At 35.4% G+C, this 24,019-nt stretch overlaps 1 protein-coding gene and 1 pseudogene across 3 annotated transcripts in view; both read left to right on the forward strand.

Annotated features, from left to right (window-relative positions):
* The window catches only part of ZDHHC15 (zDHHC palmitoyltransferase 15), a 107,046-nt gene extending 103,428 nt beyond the window's left edge, over window positions 1-3,618 (forward strand). For both annotated transcript variants that reach the window (XM_081276587.1, XM_081276588.1), the window contains one exon: window positions 825-3,618. The gene's annotated coding sequence lies outside the window, so the exon portion shown is untranslated. The remainder of the gene's footprint in view (window positions 1-824) is intronic.
* Window positions 3,619-16,879: 13,261 nt separating this feature from the next.
* LOC308639430 (serine-protein kinase ATM-like) lies at window positions 16,880-18,676 on the forward strand (annotated as a pseudogene). Its single transcript has 2 exons — window positions 16,880-16,888; window positions 18,152-18,676. The product of its transcript is annotated as a serine-protein kinase ATM-like (transcript).
* The last annotated feature ends 5,343 nt before the right edge of the window (window positions 18,677-24,019 follow it).

Raw genomic sequence — 24,019 nt, forward strand, 5'->3', positions numbered from 1 at the left:
TTTGAATTCTGTTGTTTTCAGTTACACCAAAAGTAATTGTTCAGTTATATCAAGCAACAATTGTTATTTAACCATTTCTCTGCTGTCCAACATTGAGGTTTTATTTAATTTTTATTTATTTGATTTTATTTAATTTTCCAGTATTATGATAAGGCAGAACAGAAATCTGTTCCCCTCATTTATAACCATTTCTGTAGGATAGGATCCTAGAAGCAAATTTATATTATGAACTTTTTAAGACTCAATGTATATGGTTGAATTGTTTTCCAGAAAGCTTATACTAATAATAGCTACTTGAGGATATCCTGTATTCTATTCCTTTAGTCTGATTTTATTATGTTAATTTTACAGATGAGAAAACTAAGGTCCATTTACACAATTTATCTAGAGTCACCGACTTAACATTTACAAAGCTAGAATTCTAATTTGGAATTGCTCAATTTCAAAGCTCATGTTATTTCCTTGTAGATTTCAAAAATAAGCATTTTGAATTAACAAATTATTACATATTTTCTAAAGAAAATATGAAAAAATCCAAGTAGACAGTAGAGAATATAAAAATATGTTACCTATGAGTCAACCATTTACAACAATTTAGTGAATTTTCTCAGACTTTTTATTCCACATCCAATTTGGGGGTTAAAATAACTCTAATTTATGTATTTAATTTTGTATTTCATCCTTTTCAATTTACATTTTCCAGTACATTCCATATTCTTCATAAACATAATTTTAACAGTTACATATTATTGTTAAATGGGTGTTTCCATGTGAATTTTTACTGCTGTTCAGCTCACCTATGAATTTCTTCTTTTTATTCCCAGGACTCACCATCTCTCATGAGGCTTACAGAGTTCAATGTTGGGAACCATTCTCAAAATAAGCCACCATGTTGGATTTAAAGCTTCACAGTTTGAAAGCATTCCATCAAATACTTGCTGTGCAGATGTTTCAGGACTTTACAAATTATTTAATTTACTGACTGCTCTGCAGTTGGTAACAATAACTTCAAGCCAGTTTTTCTTCCTTTCCTATCCTCTCCCAATTGACGAAAGTCTAAATATAAGATATATATCTTTACATTCATCTTGTCAGGTAAAAGGGAATTCAGATGCCTTCTTTGGAATCTTTAATTCCCCCAGAAAAACTATTAGTTATATCTCCAAGGGTCTTTTTGGTATTGGGGGCAATCAGCATACATTGGCTGCTTGGTGCATGTGCCTTTATAAACATGTATATGTGCAGCATATCTATACAAAATTCTGCTGTAAAGTTGTAAAAATCAAGGTTTAAAAAGCCTGAGTATTTATTAATCATGCCTTTTCCCTAAATAGCAATTTCAATATTTGCTGAGCTTTGAATCATCCATATATCAAATGTCTCAAATTTGAGAGGGAGATTCAATACACTATGATCAAGGTCCTCAAATTGAGAATCAAACAATAATGTAAAACCTGTTCTCTGTCACAGAGGTTCCTGGAAGCACCACAGCTAATAGAAAAGATCAGATCAGATCAGATTAGATCAGATCAGACTTCCACTTTATGAAACATAACAATTAGTGTTTTAAAGAGTTTTAATGTCAGGCTATGGTAAAATTCTCCAATTACTTTTATTCATTTCTCTGCTCTCTAGTTTTATTTTAGCTTTTATAAAGTACTGTTATGATGAAAGAAAAATTATAAGCAGCCTAAGTTATGGGCCATCGGTTTTGTAAAGGGTTTTAGGGTGATTTTCGGGTTTAATTACAATACTGTTCAAAGGGTGAAGTTTCACAGCTGACATTAGCCTGAGGATTAACTAAAGATCTGTATTTTCACAGCAGGGGTTAATGTACAGATAGTGATAACTGAACAGTAATATGCCAATCCCCTTTTTTTAAAGCCTCAGTGGTAGCTCAGCCATTAAGATAGTTTATATCCATTTCCCCATTTATTTATAATCAGCCTTTCTTTCAGTCCTAGTGCCTGAATCAATGAGTATGGACACTAATGCTGCTTCTTTATAATAAAATATTGATGTTTTTCATTTTTCAACCAGCACTCTAGTGCCCAGCTGCTTACAATATAAAGCCCCAACTCTTATAGAGATCAGTGGGAGTTAGAGGCATCTTACAGATATCAAGGAATTGAGCTCCTTGTGGGATGGTTAAGTTCACTAAATTATCCTCCCTGAGATCTTTTTGAGTTAAAAAATAGAGTTGCCTATTACAAATAAATCAGTGTTGAGGCACTAATGCAACTGAGACAGTGAGCAATTCAGCTACATAAAGCAATGACAAAACCTGTTAATTTGGACCCCCTCTGTAATTTTGACCAAAGTGAGATTTTTAGCATAAAATAAATGGATTGTGGTCAGCGTTTCATTTGAGAATACTAGGCATTATTAAATCTATTTGGGCCAGGGGCCAGGGTCTGTTTCTTAAACTCAGAAGCTATGAAGCAGCCCAGAAGACTCTGCACGCTAGATTTCATAATGAGATCTTACATGTTCAGATGGGAAGGTTTTTCCCTTTCTACTCTTCTAGAACACTTTTATTGCTTAGGTTTCTCTTGAAAGCTTATTGGGCCATCCACATGGTTTTATGATGGACAAGTTTGCCTTCTATTCCTATACAAATGTAATATTAAATGGAGTACAGTGGGCCTCAAAGCAATCTTCCCCTTTCCTGTCTGTCATCTTCTGCCAAGAGTTTAGGCAGAGCAGCTACTTTCTATGATTTAGAGTCAGGAAAGGCAACAAGAACTTCTTTGATGCATAGATTGTATTAGCACTCAGCTCTCACAGAAATCAGGTCACAAAAGACAGTAAACTACAGGGAACCTCTGGAAGGGTAAAGCTCAGGGGAGCTATAATGCAAAACTGACTATTTAATGTCTTCAGAAGGCCAAATGATTCAGGGTTTTACCTGAAGGCTTGAGAAAAAAAGAAACCTTATTCCTATGTTAGTACCTTGATCCCACTAGTTCATAGACTCTGATATTATCCCTATTTGTAGATCATAAGGGTATTGATTACTGTACATAGTCAAATATCTGGTTGATTATTGATCAAGAAGACAGTTTTTTGTTTAATAATTAGCACATGCTGACCTTGCTCCTTTGCTTTCTTTCCTTGGAGTCCTGCCCGATATCCTCTGTGGGATCTCATTTTCCAATTTCTGGTACTCTTCTCCCCCATTTGCAAAATGAAGATACACATTGTTAAGATCCTACAGCCAAAAGGTGCTATGTTAACTTCCTAGTGCTCTTATATGTCTTTAATTTCAGGACTGGAATGAAAAGTTTAACCATGACAGTATTTCTAAGCAAACCAAGATGCTCCATTCTTTCTTCTATACTTTCATTGCTGATTTTTTATTGCATAGCTTAGAGTACTTTGTTAGTGTTCTTCCATTTGTTCAACAATGTCTTTGGAAAGAGAATGTAAATTATTGTTCCACAATAGGGAAAAATAAATGTAAAATAGATGAAATGCTTCCCAAAAGCACATGGATGTGCTCACAGTCATCATGTCTAATACACAGAGTGATTTGGCTTCATAGCACTGAAATCACCATGGAACAGCTTAGAGCAATTAGGACAGAAGTACATTCCAGAAGAGTTGAACTTTGTCTGAAATCTTTTTTTTTAATTATTTTATTGTTGGTTGTTCAAAACATTACATAGTTCTTAATATACCATATTTCACAGATTGATTCACTTGTCCGAAATCTTAAGTAAGCAATTTATACAACTCCTATTTTCTAATGCACTATGTGCCTCTTTCCCCCATTGGCCCCATGTGACATGGCATCAGCCAGTGTCATAATCTCCTGTGGCATCCATAAGGCCCAGTTTCAGGGCTGCTTTGCCAGAGAAAATAATGTGCTCCCCCATGTTTATGCCAAATTACATGAAGTGTAGACATTGAGGTTAATGGAGATTTAAGCACAATGCTAGCAGGTATGTTTTAAGAATATTGATTATACATTAATTTAATGTATACCTGAAATTTAACAAAGCCCCAATTCATAAGAATATGACAGTATCAAAGCGTTTCTCTTTCATATCCAATCACACATATCTACATAAACACGTATACACACACACACACATACACACACACACACACACACACACACACACACACTCCTTCCAAAGCAGGCTGCCTGGTCATCAGGAGCAAATACCTTAAAGGAGTGATTCTACTTCTAAAAACATGTCTAATAATCACAGAAAGTGAAGAACATTTCATGTATACATTCTAAAACCTCACTTTCACAGTGGCTGAGACTCAGTTGGTGTAAAATATAAGTTCTATGCAGAGGCACAGAGAATATCTAACAAGATTGTCAGACCCTTTCACAAGTCCCATGTTCTCAGAAAATTCATGAGCTCCATCCAATCAGTAGGAAATGGTTGATGAGGTATGGTACATCCACATTTAACCATAGCTGCAATGTGCCATATTAAACTGTAGTCTTTTGCATGTGACTATTATGTAATATAATAATGAATGGGTGGCTCCTAATAGCATGCAGCCCACGACTTGTTTACTTCCCCAAAAGGGCTAGAGCTGTGTCCTGCACAGTGTTCAAAATCATTAAATGTGTTCTTTGGAGCAGCCTGGTACACAGCCATCAGCAGAATGAGTTAAAACATACAATGGATTCAATATATCAGGAAATAGATTCTTAGTAGGGAGTGGCATTAAAGGGAAAAAAACAATAAGATAAGATGCATTCAAGGAATAATTGCTTTCACCCTGCTGGCTAAATCAGCAAAGGAACACAGCAGGAAAGCTGGGACTGGGTCTTGGTAATATGTGAAATGTATTGGAGAACCAGAAAAAGAAAGGCACTGGGGACCTCAGCAGTTAAGCTCAAGTTGCCAATTTGCTACAAATCCTTTTTTCCACCAGTCTGTTCAAAGTGATTGTATATAGTATTCTTAAAACCATGTGTCTTGCTGCAGAAATACTGACAAATGCTGTCTAGCTTTATCTTCCTATGTCCTTATTAAAAGTATATGCATAAAATTTTTGTTTCTTTTCTATGTTATGGTTTTGTTAAACAACGTTGGCAAAGCCTGAAGTTTTAGACTGCTCCAATGGAAGCGTATACGTCTCATGTCATGGTGTATAGTGAAGATTATTCACTCCCAGGCTGATTGGCATGTGTGGTATATAGACTCTTCTGTAACATCTCATCTTCTGAACACCCAGTCCCATGTGTTCAGTATTTCTCTCAGTTCCCACATGAATGTGAGTTGGAAAATTAGCAGCAATGGCTTTTACATAGAAAGCTGACCAGTCTAATGACATTTAATCATGTTCAGTCTCTGCACAGTCTCACACATTTTTGTCTTTCACTCTGTCATTGTTGAGAACTAAAAAGAAAAAGAAGGAGTTGTTGTTAGGTGTCTAAGGGTGATGTGAACTCTGGTTTGCTTTTTTTTTTGGGGGGGGGGCTACAAGGGATTGAACTTAGAGGCACTTGACCACTGAGCCACAACCCAAGCCCTATTTTGTATTTTATTTAGAGACAGGATCTCACTGCATTGCTTATCACCTCACTTTTGCTGAGGCTGGCTTTGAACTCGAGATCCTCCTGTCTCAGCCTCCCAAGCTGCTGGGATTACAGGTGTGCACTACTGTGCCTGGCTCTGGTTTGCTTTTTTTAAAAAATAAATACATATTATACATATTTTCAATTGTTGATAGAACTTCATTTAATTAGTTTATTTTTATGTGGTGCTGAGAATTGAACCCAGTGCCTCACACATGCCAGGCATGTGAGCTACCACTGAGCCACAGCCCTAGCTCCTGGTTTGCTTTTATAACACCAAAAATTATGTTTACTATTTATCTAGATGCATGTCACCTGAAAAAACATATAATGATCCTGAGAAAAGAACACTCTGGCCCACTTGCCTCTAAATCATACATTACTCTCAGAGAAATATTTGAAAATACCCTCAGTAAGTAATCCCCAAATAAGGTTTCCTGCAATAGATGTATTATTTGCACAAAAGTCCTTTACAGACAAAATGGAGAAATTCCCCAATTAGCCAGCCAAGAAGGCAGAAGTCATTAGAAATGCAGAATATTGAAAACCAAAGTTTAGAAAAGTCATCTGTGACTATCTGACTAAATAATAATGGAGAAATTAAATCACTTAAGAGAGGCCAAACCCATAGAGGTCAGGCTTAACACAAAACCTAAAAGAAATCTTTTATTCCAGTTAAGCTTATAAAAAAAAGTGCTTACTTTTTCTTAGGTAGAAACCTCAAATATCTCTGTTGAACATCCTTTTTAATATAGTCTACTGTATCAGCTACAAACAGCTTTAATTTGCATCACAAACACAATGTAAAAAAGACATTCCTATCATACTAGAAACAAAGAACAACTAATTTCTAGATTTTAAAAAAGGCATAAAAGAAAAAAACCTTTGTACAATAATCTTATTTGAGTTAAAGTTACCAAGGAAATTCAAGGCATAGACATTTAAAAAGAAACTTTATAGATATTAAAAAGATATATGTATAAAGCTTTATACAGGAACATGTAAACATATTGACAAGCATTTTCTTCATGTTATAAGAAACAGAATTTTTCAAATCTAATTTTCTCACCATATGTGGTGACATTGAAAAACTAGTCAGTTTCTTTTCGAACATTAAAATATTCTCACACAGTAGCACATTTCAGTGTTTAGACTACCAACTCTAGAGGGGTGGAAATTTTATGATAAAAAAAGTACATTTGGGGGCTGGGTATATAGCTCAGTTGTAGAGCATTTGCCTGGCATGTGCAAAGTCCTGGGCTAAATCCCCAATACCACCATCCCCCCCAAAAAAAGTATATTTGAAAAATCTTTTTCCTCATAAGCCTTAAATGAAGTACTCAAATCAATTTTACAAATGAGCACAATCTCAAACCCTTATCCTGACAATGCTCTAAATATGTCTTGCTCTTGCATGTCTAGACTTTCAATGAAAACAAAACAGTTCACTGTACAGGGAAAACAAAAGTTTTACTATTGGAACAATAGGAATGTAGGTTATAAATTAGTAAAAAAAAAATAAAAGCCATTAAGTTATTCTTACCAATCTAAGTCACACCTGGACAACTAGAGTATGTGGTTCCAAGGGAACAAATACAAATACAAACCTGAAATTGCTTTTGAGTCACAAAAACTATATGTATGTCAGACTACTGGATTCTGAGAGTTGAGGGTTCTATAAGATGTAAAAAATCAAGAGGGAGAAGCTGGAGTTGTAGCTCAGTGGTAGAGCACTTGCCTAGCAGATGTGAAGCACTGGGTTCAATTCTCAGCACCACATATAAATAAAATAAAGGTATGCGTCCATCTACTAGAAAAAAAAAGTATTTTTAGAAAAACAAAAAGGAGAGCTGGAGTTATGGCTCAGTGGTAGAGCACTTGCCTAGCATGTGTGAGGCACTGGGTTTGGTCCTTAACACCACATATAAACAAATGAATAAAGGTATTTAAAAAAAAAAGAGAGAATAGCAAGATGAGATAGGAAATAATATTGTTAACCTATTTTCCTTGATTGTCATTTCCTCTAAATTGTGAAGCCTTCTATTTTTTAGATAAGTATTTTCTTTTTTTATTTATTGTTTTTTTAATAAATGACAGTGGAATGCGTTACAATTCTTATAACATGTATACAGCACAATTTTTCATATCTCTGGTTGTATATAAAGTATGTTGACACCAGTTCATACATGTACTTTGGATAATAATGTCCATCACATTGCACCATCCTTGCTAATCTCCTGCCCCCTCCCTTTCCCTCCCACCCCTCTTCCCTATCTGGAATTCATCTATTCTTCCCATGCTCCCCCTCTCTACCCCACTATGAGTCAGCCTCATTATATCAGAGAAAACATTCAGCATTTGTTTTGGGGGGATTGGCTAACTTCACTTAGCATTATCTTCTTCAACGCCATCCATTTACCTGCAAATGCCATGATTTTATTCTCTTTTATTGCTGAGTAAAATTCAATTGTGTATATATGCCACATGTTTTTTTTTTATCCATTCATCCACTGAAGGGCATCTAAGTTGGCTCCACAGTTTAGCTATTGTGAATTGTGCTGCTACCTTGCTCTTGGATAGGCAGAATTAATATTATCACAATGACCATACTACCAAAAGTATATACAGATTTAATGCAATTCTGATCAAAATCCCAATGGCATTCCTCATAGAAATAGAAAAAGCAATCATGAAATTCATCTGGATAAAGAAAAGACCCAGAATAGCTAAAGCAATCCTCAGCAGAGTGAAGCAGGTGGCATCACTATACCAGAACTTAAACTATATTACAGAGCAATAGTAACAAGAACAGCTTGGTATGGGCACCAAAATAGACTGGTAGACTAATGGTAAAGAATAGAGGACACAGAGACTAACCCACAAAATTACAGTTATCTTATATTAGACAAAAGTACCAAAAACATGCATTGGAGAAAAGAAAGCATCTTCAACAAATGGTGCTAGGAAAACTGGAAATCCATATGTAGCAAAATGAAAGTAAATCCCTATCTCTCACCATGCACAAAACTCAACTCAAAGTGGATCAAGGACCTAGGAATTAAACCAGGGACCTTGTGCCTAATAGAAGAAAAAGTAGGCCCTAATCTTCATCATACAGGATTAGGCCCCAACTTCCTTAATAAGACTCCTATAGTGCAATAATTAAAACTAAGAATCAATAAACGGATGGAATCAAACTAAAAAGTTTCTTCTCAGCAAAAGAAGCAATCTTTGAGGTGAACAGAGAGCCCACATCCTGGGAGCAAATCTTTACCCTTCACATATCAGATAGAGCACTAATCTCCAGGGTATATAAAGAAATCAAAAAGCTAAGCACCAAAACACACACACACACACACACACACACACACACACACACACAAATAACCCAATCAACAAATGGGCCAAGAACTTGAACAGACACTTCTCAGAAGAGGATATACAATCAATCAACAAATATATGAAAAAATGCTCATCACCTCTATCATCATCTCTACCAGAGAAATGCAAATCAAAACTACTCTAAAATATCATCTCACTCCAGTCAGAATGGCAGCTATTATGAAGACAAAGTGTTGGTGAGTATGTGGGGAAAAGGGTACACTTGTACATTGCTGGTGGGACTGCAAATTGGTGCAGCCAATATGGAAAGCAGTATGGAGATTCCTTGGAAATCTGGGAATGGAACCACCATTTGACCCAGCTATCCCTCTCTTCGGACTATACTCCAAAGACTTAAAAACAGCATACTATAGATAGGTATTTTTAGTCGATAAAATTTGCAGTTTAGTCAAGAGTAACATTAATTCACCTCTGCTACAACTATCCTATTAGCTGAGTAATCCAGAGATGACTTCAGAATTACAACCACTCTGATTATCTTAACAGAAATCACATGGAGCACCTATTTCTAAACATTTTTAGCTACTTTTATTTATCATGAACATAGGAACTTTTCTACTTCTTATTCATCTTAAAGTTTCAGACAAACTCAGTTCAGCCAAAGTTATCAAAAACAACTTTGCATTAATATGACTGTTTTGAAAGAGTGCAGACACTACTGTCGTGGTTGATCAATTTAAAAATGAATTTTTTATGTGGAGTCTTTCTAGTGCTGCCCAATCAAGCTTTTCTTTTCTTTCTTTTATTGGTCAGGGGGAGGCTGGTACCAGGGATTAAACCAGGGACCTTTAACCACTGAGCCATATCCCTATCATTTTTAAATGTTTTTAATTTTGAGACAGAGTCTAAGTTGCTTAAGTTCTAAGCTATTGAGGCTGGTCTCAAAATTGCAATCCTCCTGCCTCAGTCTCCTGAGTTGCTGGGATTACCAATATAGTTTTAAATAGACTTCTTCATAATAATTTTCGCTGCCAAAAGTTATCATCTTTGTGAACACTGTTGACAAGAAAGAAAGGAGGAATAGGAAGGAGGTAGGAAAGAAGAGAGGGACAATATTTAAAATCATTTGAGGGCTGGGGATGTGGCTCAAGTGATAACGCACTTGCCTGGCATGCTCGGGGCGCTGGGTTCGATCCTTAGCACCACATAAAAATAAAATAAAGATGTTGTGTCCACCGAAAAGTGAAAAATAAATATTAAAACATTCTCTCTCAAAAAAAAATCATTTGAGGTTGCTTTAAACCTTAGTTTGGTCAGATACTCCTTTCAGAATCTGGAAAAAGCAATGGACAACCTCCACATAAAGTAACAAATTTTATAATTTCAGAAGGTTTTGAGAGGCTCTTTAACACATTTACATATCCTAGTTTCAAATTTTTAACTTGGGGCTGGGGTGTAGCTAGTACATGCTTAGCATATAGGAGGATTTGATCTTCAGCACCACACACACACACACACACACACACACACACACACACGAACTTCCTACCTTAAATTGTGTTCCACTTTTATACAATCATCAAATCAAATAAGTATACTTGGATGTGTCCCTGTGCTACATAATCAAACTTGGCTACAAGTTACCAATTAATCCAAAGTCTATTGCTGAGCTTATTATATTTTCAGAATTTTCTGTTTCCATAATCCTCTACCCCATTACCTGAGGCTTCAAAGCAGTTGGGTGAGCAGCAGTATGGTTGTTGCTAAGGATATCAGAGAGATGGGCTGTGTACACAGCAGGTACTATATAAAGTCCTCTCTTCAGACAACAGGGGACCAAATGCTTCTCATCAAATTAAATGAATCTTAAGATGACAGCTCTTGGAATATTTAGCTCATGTCAGTGTTATTTTTAGTGATACTGACATTGGTTTTTAAATGTCAGAAATAGGTTTTTAAAGAGAATTTTCTATTACAGGCATTATACTCATTTTTACTCAAATGACAAATTACTTTGTCATTTATTAGATCTCACAAGTTGCATGCCTAAAATTTTAATATCTCTTTTAATTGTGTATAAACTAATGCTACACAATGGTGGTTCTACAAGTGGAGAACCTAAAGAACCACACAAAAGGAGCAGGGGAAACAATCACTGGCCCACCCACAGGTCCAGAACCAGTCTACTTTGCATCCAGCTAGAGTGGGAAAACCTGATAGCTTGTGGATGATGGGCTAGAATACTCACAAGTATTTCATGCAGTGAATGGTTGGAAAAATATGCTTAGACTAACCAGTGCTCTGGATCTGCCCAGCAAACCTTGAAAACAAGTATTAAAAGGATCAGATTATTCAAAGTAAGTTCACTGTGTCCCAGAACAAAACTCAATATTAATGGTAACAAAGATATGTATTGTGCAACATGGTGAAATGTACATCTGGCACCCAATAAAAATTATCAGATGTTCAAATGAGCCATAAAATACAACCAATAAACAAAATTCTATCAGGAAAACCAGATCCAGAAGTGGCAGAGATAAAGAAATTTGTAGGAAAACATTAGAACAGTTATTACATCTTTATTTCATATGTTCAAAAATGTAGAAGAAAACCTCAGTATGTTAAGAAGAAACATGGATTTTAAAATACTGAGCTTCCAGAGTTAAAAAAAGATAACAGATGAAAAAAAATTGCTTGATGGTATTAACACATGATTCGACACTGCAGAAAAATGATCAGTGAACTTTATCACACAGCAAGTGTAGGTAGCTTAGAAACTATCTAAAATTAAGTAGAAAAGGGAAAAAAAGACAAAAAGAACAGACAGTGGACTGTGGGACATCTTCATTTTGCTTAACATAAGTGTAATTGTATTCCTGAAGGAGAGGAAGCAGAAAAATATTTTGAAGAAATAATGGCCAAAGGAGATTAACTCCAGAATGGTGGAGTTAATATCATCTTTTGCTCTCCCCAGCAAAAGAACCATAACTGGTAAAATATATATATAGTTAAAACAACCATTTGAAATCTCTGGAAATTGTTCTAAGAGCATACAATGATTCCAGAAAATCTATGAAATCTCACTATGAACAGTGATAATATATAGCATTTGAAGCACAGCCTGCTCCTTCCATTTGCACTACCCCCAGCTTAGCATGATCCAAGCTCTTCCTCATGTGGATGCAGCACAGGGCTCCCTCCCCCACCTCCAGTTACCAGTGAAGGCTCCAGGATCTGCTCTGGAGCGGCAGGCCACTAACATTTCTCATCCCACCCCTTTAATTTCATGTGGCAGAAATTCTGTCTTAGCCAAAAGGGACTTGTAATTTTGGGAACCTTCATCCATCAGCCCATAGCCATGGGGCAGAAGTTGCATCCAAGGCAAGACAGATTGAAAATATCAGTGTCTCAGTCACCCTCAAACAATCTTGCTCATTCAGTATAGTTGCAAAACAGAAGAGGAAAAGGAAGACCAGAGGCTACAATTCCAAAGCAGTCCCCTCCTCATGAAGCAGGGCATTCACTCCAGACAAGTGAGGCACTTTCCGTGTGAACTGTTCTGAAGAGTTGTGCAGATGTTTTGCCCAAAGGGAGAGGCAGGACCATGAGAACAGGTAGTTCAAAGTTCTCCCAACAGAAGAGAATTTATTCAGAACAGAGTGTAGGGGAATTCAAGTGTAAGGGTGCTCTTAAAACAATGAAAATTTTGGTGGTAAGCAATTAAGAGAAGACTCTAGCGTCAATAGAGCAACAAGCTAAATCATAGATGTTTATCAGAAAGAGTGAATAAAAGCCCTTCTGTGGTAGAAACAAGCCTCAAGAATTTGTTTCAAAGATTACTGCTAGGGTTGGGGCAAAGCTCAGTGGTAGAGGGTATGCTTAGCATGTGTAAGCCTCTGGGTTCAATGCCAGCACCCTCCCAAAAATTGCACCAGAGACTGCTATTGCAAAAATGCCCAAACTGATCAGATTGTAAAACAATTTATTACTCAAGTCACAGATTTAGAAATAGAGCGATCAGCTAGCAATTAGTAGAGGTTAATGGTTGGGTATATTGCTAACAGAGGCAGTCAGCTTAACAGAAAGATCAGGGAAAGACACAGTCAGAAAGAGCTTCGCTTAATGTATGTAATCCCATGGGGACTGTGTGCATGCCCAAGGCTGAATCTGAAGAGTGACATCATATGCTTCACATTACATTGGAAATAGACTGTACTAAAATAGCCCTGCTGAATTTCTAAGCTAAAAAAAAAAAAAACAGGCTCAAAAGGCAAAGTGAATGATATCCAAATTTGCTACGATATATTATCTGAAATGTTGAAATTTCAACGTAAAATATGAAACATACAAAGAAACAAGAAAAAATGACTAACACACAGGGGAAAAAATCACGTAACAGAAACTTCCTTTGAGAGGGCCTAGAAGCCAGACTTAGAAGACAAAGACTTTCAAACACCTACAGTAAGTATGTTCAAAGAATTAAAGGAAACTATGCTTAAAGCAATAAAGGTATGATGATAATTTCTCATCAAATAAAGAAAACCAATAAATGGACAGATATTTTAAAAAATGAAATCTCAAGTTGAAAAGTAAGAAATTGAAAAATTCACTGAGGTGTTTGATAGTAAATTTGAGCTGGAAGATGAATCAGCAAACTTGAAGACAGATGATGAAGATTATGGAATCCAAAGAACAGAGAAGAAAAGAATGCAGAAAAGTAGATAGAGTCATGTCAACGTGGGGCATCATTAATCACACCAATAAATGCAATGGAAGTACCAGAATGAGAGGAGAGAAGCAAAGAAGCAAAAAAAAAATGTCCAAAGAAATGACTGAAACCTCTCATATATAATGAAAAACTTTATGATTTTAATGAACTCAAAGTAGATAAGGCCAAGAGATCTAGATACACCAAAATGTCAAAATCCAAAGGCAAAAGAAATCTTGAAAGAAACAGAGAAAAATGACTCATCACTTGCAAGACAATCTCAGTAAGAATAACAGTTGATTTTTTTTTAACCAGAAACAATATAGGCCAGAAGACAGCATGAAATACTCAATGTGCTAAAAAAAACCTATCAATCAACAATCTTAAGAGCAAAAAAACTATCTTTCAAAAAGAAAAAGTAGGGGCTGGGAATGTGGCTCAGGCGGTAGCGCGCTCATCTGGCATGCGTGCGGCCCGGGTTCGATCCTCAGCACCACATACCAACAAAGATGTTGTGTCTGCCGAGAACTAAAAAATAAATATTAAAAAAAAATTCTCTCTCTCTCTCTTCTCTCTCACTCTCTCTTTAAAAAAAAAAAAGAAAAAGTAGTATCAACAAAATTACAGAATAGCTCCATTCTTTTGTCCCCTACAGAACTATTGAAAAAAGCAAAAACTGTCAGGACCAATTTTGTCATAAATCTAGAAAACAGTCACATATATGTAGCAACCAAACATGAATGAAGAAAAAGCAAACTTGAAAATGGCGGAAAGCTTTGTGCCTTGAAGTGGCAGCAGACCATGTTCCCAGTGTAGGATCTTGTTCTCTGATTCTGATGGGAGCAGAGCAAAGCTTATTCACAAATTATTGTGTATGCCTGTTCTAACCTATCTGAGAGCAACATGAAAGATTACTGCAAGGTACTATTCTCTGTTTTTCCAAACTTGGAACTCAGGCTGGAAAAATGGTGTGTATTGCTGGAAAATACTTTAAAGAGAATAATCCACAGACTGAAGCAAAAGATAGAGACAATAGACCATCTAAAGTCTGGGAGAAAAAGCTGGGGAGAATTGTTGGGAAAAAAATAAAGCATTCAGAAGCATCCACATATAGGAAGAAATTTAGAAACCCATGTGCATGCCTTTGGCAAGATGAATGCTCAGAAAAGACTTGAATCTAAACTTTCATGTTGTGCTTATCCCTAGGCTCAGAACAAACCTGGTTAAGTGCTGAAGGATTGCTTTAGCCCAGAGCCAATCTGCAAAGACTAAATGAGGTGTTTTGGATTAGGGGCATTGATTTTGGTTTTCTTTTTTGTTTCTTTTGGAGTTTTTTGTTTGTTTTTTCCTGTTTTAAGCTATTGCTATTCATGAATGTCTGTCAAAATATTAGTTGGACATGAGCTAAATAGTGATTTCACTGACCACATCCAAAAAGGAATACAGTCTATACAAAACAGTTTGTGAAAGTCACTAAATAAAAGGACTACTACCGCCTTCAAAACAGAACACCAGCAAACCCTGATGTTATGGATTAAATTGTGTACCCCCAAAATTTGTAGGTTGAAGCTATAACACACTGATCTGACTGTATTTGGTCATAAGACTTTTAAGAAAGTAATTAAGGGGGTTAGGGATGTAGCTCAGTTGTGGAGTACTTGCTTACCATGTGCTAGGCACTGTGTTTGATCTGCACCACCACAGAAAAAATAAAGTCATTAAAGTTAAATGAGGCCTCTAGAGTGGAGTCTGAATCCAGCAGGACTGTTGTGCTTATAAGAATTAGAAGATACACAGAAAGAAGGTGGCTGTCTGCAAGCCAGGATGACAGAACTTGCCAAAAAACAACCCTGCCTGTACCTGTTGGCACCTTAACCTTGGACTTCCTCCTCCAGAAGTGTGAGGAAACAAATGTCTGTTTAAGCAGCTGGTCCATGGTATTCTGTTGTGGTAGCCCAAAGAGTCTAACAAGGATCGTGAGGTCATGAAACTAGGAATTAATAACAGAAAAAAAGAGAAATTCACAATTTTGTGGAAATTAAATAATTTATTATTAAATAACCCTTGGGTCAAAGAAGAAATCATAAAGGAAAACTAGGTCATATTTAGATAGCCATAGTAGTTAGACAAAAAAGAAATAAAAGGCATCCAAATCAGAAAGGAAGAAGTAAGACTATCCTTAATCACAGATGAATTGATCTTATATAGAGAAAATCCCAAAGAGTCCATAAGAAAGCAATTAGACTAATAAAGGAATTTATCCAGATTGCAAGGTACAAGATCAATACACAAGAATCAGTTTTATTTCTCTAAATCAGCAATTAATAATTTGAAAAGGAATAGAGTAATTTTATTTACAATAATATCTAGAAAATACCCAGAAATAAATTTAACTGAGATGAAAAACTTCCATACTGAAAACTGGAAAACATTGTTGAAAGAAAATATAGAGACATCTAATGCACACAGAGACACTTAATATTATTAGCATGGCAATACAAACCTAAAACAATCTATAGATTCAATGTGATTTCTATCAGTGTCCCAATGGCTGTTTTTCTGCAAATATGGAAAAGCTGATCCTTGAATTCATGTGAATTTTAAGTTGGCCCAAATAGGCAAAATAATTTTTGCAGTGTTGGGGATCAAACGCAGGGCATTGTGCCTACTAAGCAAGCACTCTACCACTGAGCTACATCCCTAGTATTAAAAAAAAGAAGAAGAAATTAAGGAAATCCACATCTTTTTTTAACTTTTTTTTGAGAATTTTAATATTTATTTTTTAGTTCTCGGCGGACACAACATCTTTGTTTGTATGTGGTGCTGAGGATCGAACCCGGGCCGCACGCATGCCAGGCGAGCGCGCTACCGCTTGAGCCACATCCCCAGCCCTATCCACATCTTTTTAAATATCAAACCTTACTAATAAGCTAAAATAATCAAAACAGTGTACTAAAAGCACATTAGACCTACATAAAATGCAATTGAAAGGAGGAGCTCAAAATAAACAATATCTCTGTAGCCAATTGATTTTTCACAAGGATGCCAAATCCATTCAATGTGAAAAGAATAGTTCCTTCAAATGTGATGCTGGTATAACTGGATTTACACATATAAAAATTAATTCAAAAATGGATCAAAGAGCTAAGCATAAAATTATATTTAAAAATTTTTAGAAGATGTATTTATCCATTTTCAGTTACTATAACAAAATACTTGAGGACAGGTACTTCATAAAGAAAGGAGTTTTATTTAGCTCACAATAGTGGAGGCTCACGGGCATGGAGCTGGTATCAGCTTAGCATTGGTGAGGATCTCATGGTGAATGGCATCACAGTAGAGGGAGGGCATGCAATAGGGAGGCATCATATGGCAAGACAGGAAAACAGAGACAGGATAGGAGACAATCTCACTCTTTTATATCAACTTATTCTTAAGAGAATGAACTCATTCTGCAAGATCAGCATTATTTCCTTCCAAAGTTAGGAAGGAAATAACAGTGACCCACAGTGACCAAACTGTGCTCAGGCTGGGTTCCACCTCTTAAGCTCCCATCATCATATCATCCCATTAGAGACCAGCCTTCCAACACATGAACCTTTGAGTTACAAATCACATACAAACCATACCAGAAGAAAACATAGTGAAAATATTTGTGACCTTACATTTGGCAATATATTCTTAGATATGATACAAAAAGTGCAAGCAATAACAACAAAAATACATCAAATGTAACAGCTTTTGTGCATCAAAGAACATTATTGACAAAGCAAAAAGACAGTCAACACAATACCAACAATATTTGCAAACCACATAACTGATAAGGGTTTAATATATAAAGAACTTCTTCAATTGAACAACAAGCAGACAACCCAATTTAAAAATGGGCAAAAACAGGAAAAAAAAAGAAAACTAGAATAAAATTTATCCAAGAGGATTTATGAATGAATACATGAAAAAATATTCAAAAAAGAAAAAAAATATTCAAAATCATTAACTATCAGGAAATTGTAAATCAAACCACAATGAGATACTACTTCACACCCACTAGAAATGCTACAATATACATACTTAGAAAACCAGGAAATTGAAAGTGTTAGCAAGGATGTGGATAAATCAGAACTCACACTTTGCTATTAGTAATATCAAATGGTGCACAGCCACTGTGGAAAACACTTTGTCAATTCCTTTAACTATAGAATTGCCATATTACCTAGCAGTTCCACTCTTACAAATGTATCCAAAAGAACTGAAAATAGGGACTTGACAGATACTTGTATGTCAGTGCTCAGTTCAGCCTTATTCCCCATAGCAAGAACGTGTTTTGGTTTTGAAGCCAGTCTTGGCAACATAGTGAGACCCCACTAAAAAAATAAAAATCAAACAATAAGCAAAAGAAAATGTGAACAATTAAATTTTCCATCAACAGAGGAATGGATTAAAAATGTGGCATATACATACAATAGAATACCAGTGATAGAATGAGCCCTGATATACACTACAACGTGCATAAACCTTGAAATTATTGTGCTAGCATACCACATTTAAACCAGAAGCAAGAAGAGATAATATGTTCTAAAATCAAAACCACAAGTTTAGCACTTAATGATCTGATTATTTGCTACTGACAACTAGAACATGATAGAGCTACAGAATGAAATTTAAAAGTTCAGAAATGTAAATGTCTGATTTGGGATCCTGGAACAGCTCAACATTTAGATAGACATTCAGATTCCAAACAAGGAAAATATTTGAATTGGGATGCTGTTTTTAGATTTTAACAGAAATATATTCAGAAAGAAATAGAATGTCTAAGAACAGAAAAATGAAATGTATCAGCCCCAACACAAACCTCCATACAGAAAAAGCTCCAAGAAATCAGTAGTTTGGTCAGATGCTTCCTCAAATGTGCAACAAAGAGAGTACACAGGCTAAAATGTAAAGAACTCTTGAATTATATTATGGATACAGTGAGAGATTCATCAAATGGTATTTACGGAGCTGATTGTAGCAACATACTACTCAAAGATATTCATTCAGTGAGAAACTGGTGTGAAATATCTCAGCAAAGTGCCTAGGTAAGTTATAAAGGTTGGTTGTGAAAGTTTTCCTTATAAATGGATGCAGTTGGAGAAGATAATAGTAAGTGAAGTTAGCCAGTCCCCAAAAAACAAATGCCAATGTTTCCTCTGATATAAGGAGGCTGACTCATAGTGGGGTAGGGAGGGGGAGCATGGGAGGATTAGATGAATTCTAGATAGGGAAGAGGGGTAGGAGGGAAAGGGAGGTGGCAGGGGGTTAGCAATGATGGAGGAATGTGATAGACATTATTATCCAAAGTACATGTATGAAGACATGAATTGGGTGTCAACATACTTTATATACAGAGATATGAAAAATTGTGTTCTATTTGTGTAATAAGAATTGTGATGCATTCCACTGTCATGTACTTACAAAATAAAAGCATTTTAAAAAAGAAATGAAATTTTACCAATGAAAGCATTCAGATGAAAGGAAGGAAGGAAGGAAGAATGCTAAGTGAAATAAGCCATACACAAAATGACATATATTGTATGATTCACTTATATAAAATATTCAGACTAGGCAAATCCATACTGATAGAAAGTAAACACAAAACTGGAAAGGCATGAGGGAGGAAAGAATGAAGAATTATTACTTAATGGTTATAGATTTCAGTTTTGGAAATGGATAGTAGAGACGATTGCACTCTGAGCTGTACATTTATAATGGTTAAAATGGCAAATTATGTGTGTGTGTTTGTGTGTGTGTGTGTGTATTATCACAACAAAAAACAAGGAGGGGCTGGAGTTACAGCTCAATGGCAGAGAGTTTGCCTAGCATGTGTGAGGTACTTACTAGGTTTGATCCTCAGCACTACATATAAATAAATAAATAGATAGACAAATAAATGAAATAAAGGTATTAAAAAAACAAAGAGAAATAAAGACTTTCTAGATTAAAAAATGAGAGAATATGCTAATATGACCTAATAAGAAATATGAAAGAAATTTCGTTGGTATGAAAAAACTGACACCAGAGAGTATTTCAAATCCACACATGAAAAAATCAAACAGCAGCATAAAGGTTATTATAGTATATGGTATTTATATAATGTATATAAATTATAAACACCATTATATATTATTAATTATAATTATATATAATTGGTAAGTATAATTCATACCATTTCTTTCCTTTCTTAACTGATTTCAGAAATGATTTTATAAAACAATAAGTATGTATTGTATCATTGGGCTCATAACATAAATAAATTAACTTGGCAATAACAGCACAAAAGAAGTGGGAGAACTATCCAGCATGGTGGTACATGCTTGTAATCTCAGCAACTCAGGAGACTGAGACAGGAGGATCAAAATTTTGAGAACAGTTTCAGCAATTTAGTGAGGACTTGTCTCAAAATAAAAAATAAGACATCACAGTGAATCTCTACATCATATACAATCATAAGACTGGGATCATAATTAGAATAATATATACTCCATGTTTATATAAATCTATTGAAATATAATCTACTGTCATGTATAACTAAAAGGAACAAATAATTTTTTTAAAAGGGGATATGGGGGCTGGGGCTGTAGCTCAGTGGTAGAGCACTTGCCTAGCATGTGTGACACACTGGGTTCGATTCTCAGCACCACAGATAAATAAACAAAATAAAAATTCATCAACAACTTAAAAATATTTTTTTTTAAAAAGGGAGATGAGCTCTTGTGATAAAGCACCCCTGGGTCCAATCCCCAGTACCAAATAAATAAATATGATCTACACTTTTCACATTTCTTTCCCTTTTCAATCTTATCCAGCTCTATCAAAGATTCTTTTTGGTAAAAGCTTCATTGGGACACATGCAAATTATAAAAGAGCTATTGTAAGATGCATCTTTGGCCTATTATCCTATTTTACCAGCATACACGCACACACATGCATGCATGCATACACACACGTGCATTCTGCTGTAGGTATAACAAATTAGACTAAATACATTTTTTAAAAAAGGTGGTGGGAAAGAGTGAAGTCAGCAAGGAAATGATATTAACTCCACAATAAACAATGAAAAAATACCAAGAAATGGCAAATAAGTTAATATAATCACTTCTGCATTATGGTCTAGATAGTGAATGTCCTCTGAACGCATATGTGTTCATCCTGAGGTGCTATGGGGTGGTGGCAAAAACTCCAGGAGATGGTGCCTAGTGGAAGGAATTTCAGTCATTGGGGGTATGCCCATGAAGTGGGCATTGGCCCCTGCCCTTCTCCCTCCATTTCTTTCTCTTGGCTTCCTGGCCACCATGAGGTGAGCAGCTTTGCTCCACTGCATATTCCTTGCCATGATGTTCTGCCTCTCTGCAGGCCCAAAGTGATAAGGCCAAGTGACCATGGACTGAAATCTGAAACTGTGAGCCAAAATAAATCTTTCCTCCTTTTAAGTTGATTTTCTCAGGTATTTTTGCCATTGCAACAGAAACCTGACTAACATATTCTGTTACACTTGTTATTTTTTCCATAGGTTCTTTAAAATACATAAAATTGAATAAAGTAAAAATTGTAAAAGTATATTATTCGGTGTTTAACATATATAGGAATAATATACATAATAATATCAGTGAAAAGAGGAAGAAGAGGAAATAGAGCTACAGAGGGTAATGTCTTTATATATCATTGGGATTAAGTTAGTATGAATCTGTGATACTGTGATGCAATAAGAAATGTATATTTGATCTCTGCCTCTGGTTCCTAGCACACAGTTCCTAAAGCCCTTAGAATCTCTTGTCCTTTGGTAGGCTAATAAAATGACTGATGTCCAAGGAATCCTGGATGGCCTTAGGATAGAGGCTGATTGCCTGGGATACCAACTATATGATTAGTGTTAGAACTTTCAATCCCACTTTCCACCAACCAAACTTTTAGGGAGAGAAGAGAGGCTTAAAGTTGTGTTGAACGCCACTAGCCAATGATATAATCAATAATGCCTTTGCGATGAAGCCTCCACAAAACCTCAAAGAACAAGGTTCAAGGAGCATCCACACTGGAACAAGTGAAGGTTCTGGACTGTGGAAGGCCTGGAAAGAGCTTGGAAGTTCCATGTCCCTTCACACACTTTGCCCTATGTGTCTCCTCCATCTGGTTGTTCATCTGTATTCTTTATAATAAACCAGTAAACATAAATATTTCCCTGAGTTATTTGAGCTGTCTAGCCAATTAATCAAACCCAAAGATGGGGTCTTGGGAACCCTCAATTTATAGCTCATTAGTCAGAAATAGATAATACATTCTGGAGCTTGTAACTGGCATCATGAAGTGAGAAGTGGGAAGTAGGAAGCAGTCTTGTGGGAACTGAGCCCTTAATCTGTGGGATCTGGTGCTATTTCCAGGTAAGATAGTGTCAGAATTGAATTGCATTAGAGGACACTCCACAAGTGTCCATGGGAGAAATGATTTCTTGGTGTGTGAGAAATTCCCACATATCTAGTATATCAAAAATGTTGCATAGGATGTCTGAGAGTAGTAAAAATACTTTGGTTTTTCTTATTGCTAATAGAATCTAAAGTGGAGATGCACAGACAGTTCCCAACTTATAATAATTTGACTTACAAATTTTCAACTTTACAATGGTGAAAAAATGATATGTATCAGTAGAAACCATACTTTGAATTTTGCTCTTTTCCAAGGCTAGCAATAAGCACTGCAGTACTCTCTCACTATGCTGGGCAGGGAGACAGAGCTCCTAATCAACCACATGATCACAAGGGTGAACAACCCATACTCTGAAGTCTACTGTATTGTAAGTTAGGATGTATGGTAATATATTAAATGTACTTTTGGTATATTCAATATGGTAGGTGTATTTAAATGTATTAAATGTATGTTTGGTAGATGTATTAAATGTAAATTCAATTTATGATACTTTCAACTGACAATTTATCAGAATGTATCCCCATCATTAGTTGAGGAACATCTGCATATGGTAAGGCCCCTAGGGTCTAGAGTAGCTAATAATAAAATAACTTTACAATAATGAAAAATAATTAAGATGAATAAAATATTCACTTAATGTAAAGGAAAGTAGGGAAGGTGAGACAGAGGAACAGGAATAACATGAAATATATGGAAAAGTAAAACTAAATGACAGGCATAAATCCAACTATATCAATAATAATTTAAATGTGAAAGGATCAAGCAATCCAACAAGTTCAGAGATTGTTAGGGTAGATAAAATAACATTCAATTATATCTTGTCTATAGGAAAGATATTTTAAATTCAAAGATGAGAATAGATGGAAAGCAAAATGTTGAAAAAATGTATCATACAAAGAACACCCATAAGAAAACTGGAATGACTGTGCTATTATCACTCAAATAGACATTAGATAAAAAATGTTAATGGAGATAAAAAGGTACATTTTATGGTACCCAATAATGGTAGTATGAAATTATTTTCCCTAAGACCTTTAATAAGACAAGGACATCTAATTTAACCATTTTTATTCAACATTGTTACTAGCCATGGTAAGCAAAAAAGAAAAAATTATATCCAAATTGAAAAGGAAGGAGTAAAGCTATCTCTGTGTGTTGATGGCATGGTCTTATATATGGAAATCCCAAAGAATAAACACACACAAAAAAACTAATAAATTAATTCAGCAAAGTTGCAGGACATAAGATCAACTCACAAATCACTATTTCTCTACACTAGCAATTAACAATCCAAAAGAAAATAAAGAAAACAACTCCATTTACAATGACATAAAAAATTGAATATTTAATAATAAATCTAAGCAAGAATGTGTAATACTTATATCCTAAAATCTATAAAATGCTGTAGAAAAAATAAAAGAGGACTTAAGTAAATGAAAACATAGCCCATGTTTATGGGGTAGAAGACTTAATATTAAGATGTCACTACTACTCCAAGTGACCTACAGATTCTTGGTAATCCCTATCAAAATCCCAATGGTTCATTTTGCAGAAATGGAAAACTAGATCATAAAATTCATAAGGAATTGCAAGGGGTCCCAAATAGCTAAAACACTCTTCCAAAGGAATAACGATATAGGAGGACACATATTTCCTGATGTCAAAACTTACTACAAAGTTATAGTAATAAAATGGCATAAAGATAGACCCACAGGGCAATTAAATAGAATTGAGAGTCCAGAAATAAATCCTTATATTTATGGCCAATTGATTCTCGACAAGGATGCCAAGACAATTCAATGGGGGAATCAACGATCTTTTCAACAAATGTGCCAGAAGAACTGGATATCCATGTGCAAAAAAATAAATTCTTTCCTTATATCATACATGAAAATTAACTGAAATGAATCACACATTATATGATTCCATTTATAACTAATGCTCAGAATAGACAAATCCATAGA

This window comes from Spermophilus citellus (assembly GCF_964194105.1).
Source record: "Spermophilus citellus genome assembly, chromosome: X".
Taxonomy (NCBI): domain Eukaryota; kingdom Metazoa; phylum Chordata; class Mammalia; order Rodentia; family Sciuridae; genus Spermophilus; species Spermophilus citellus.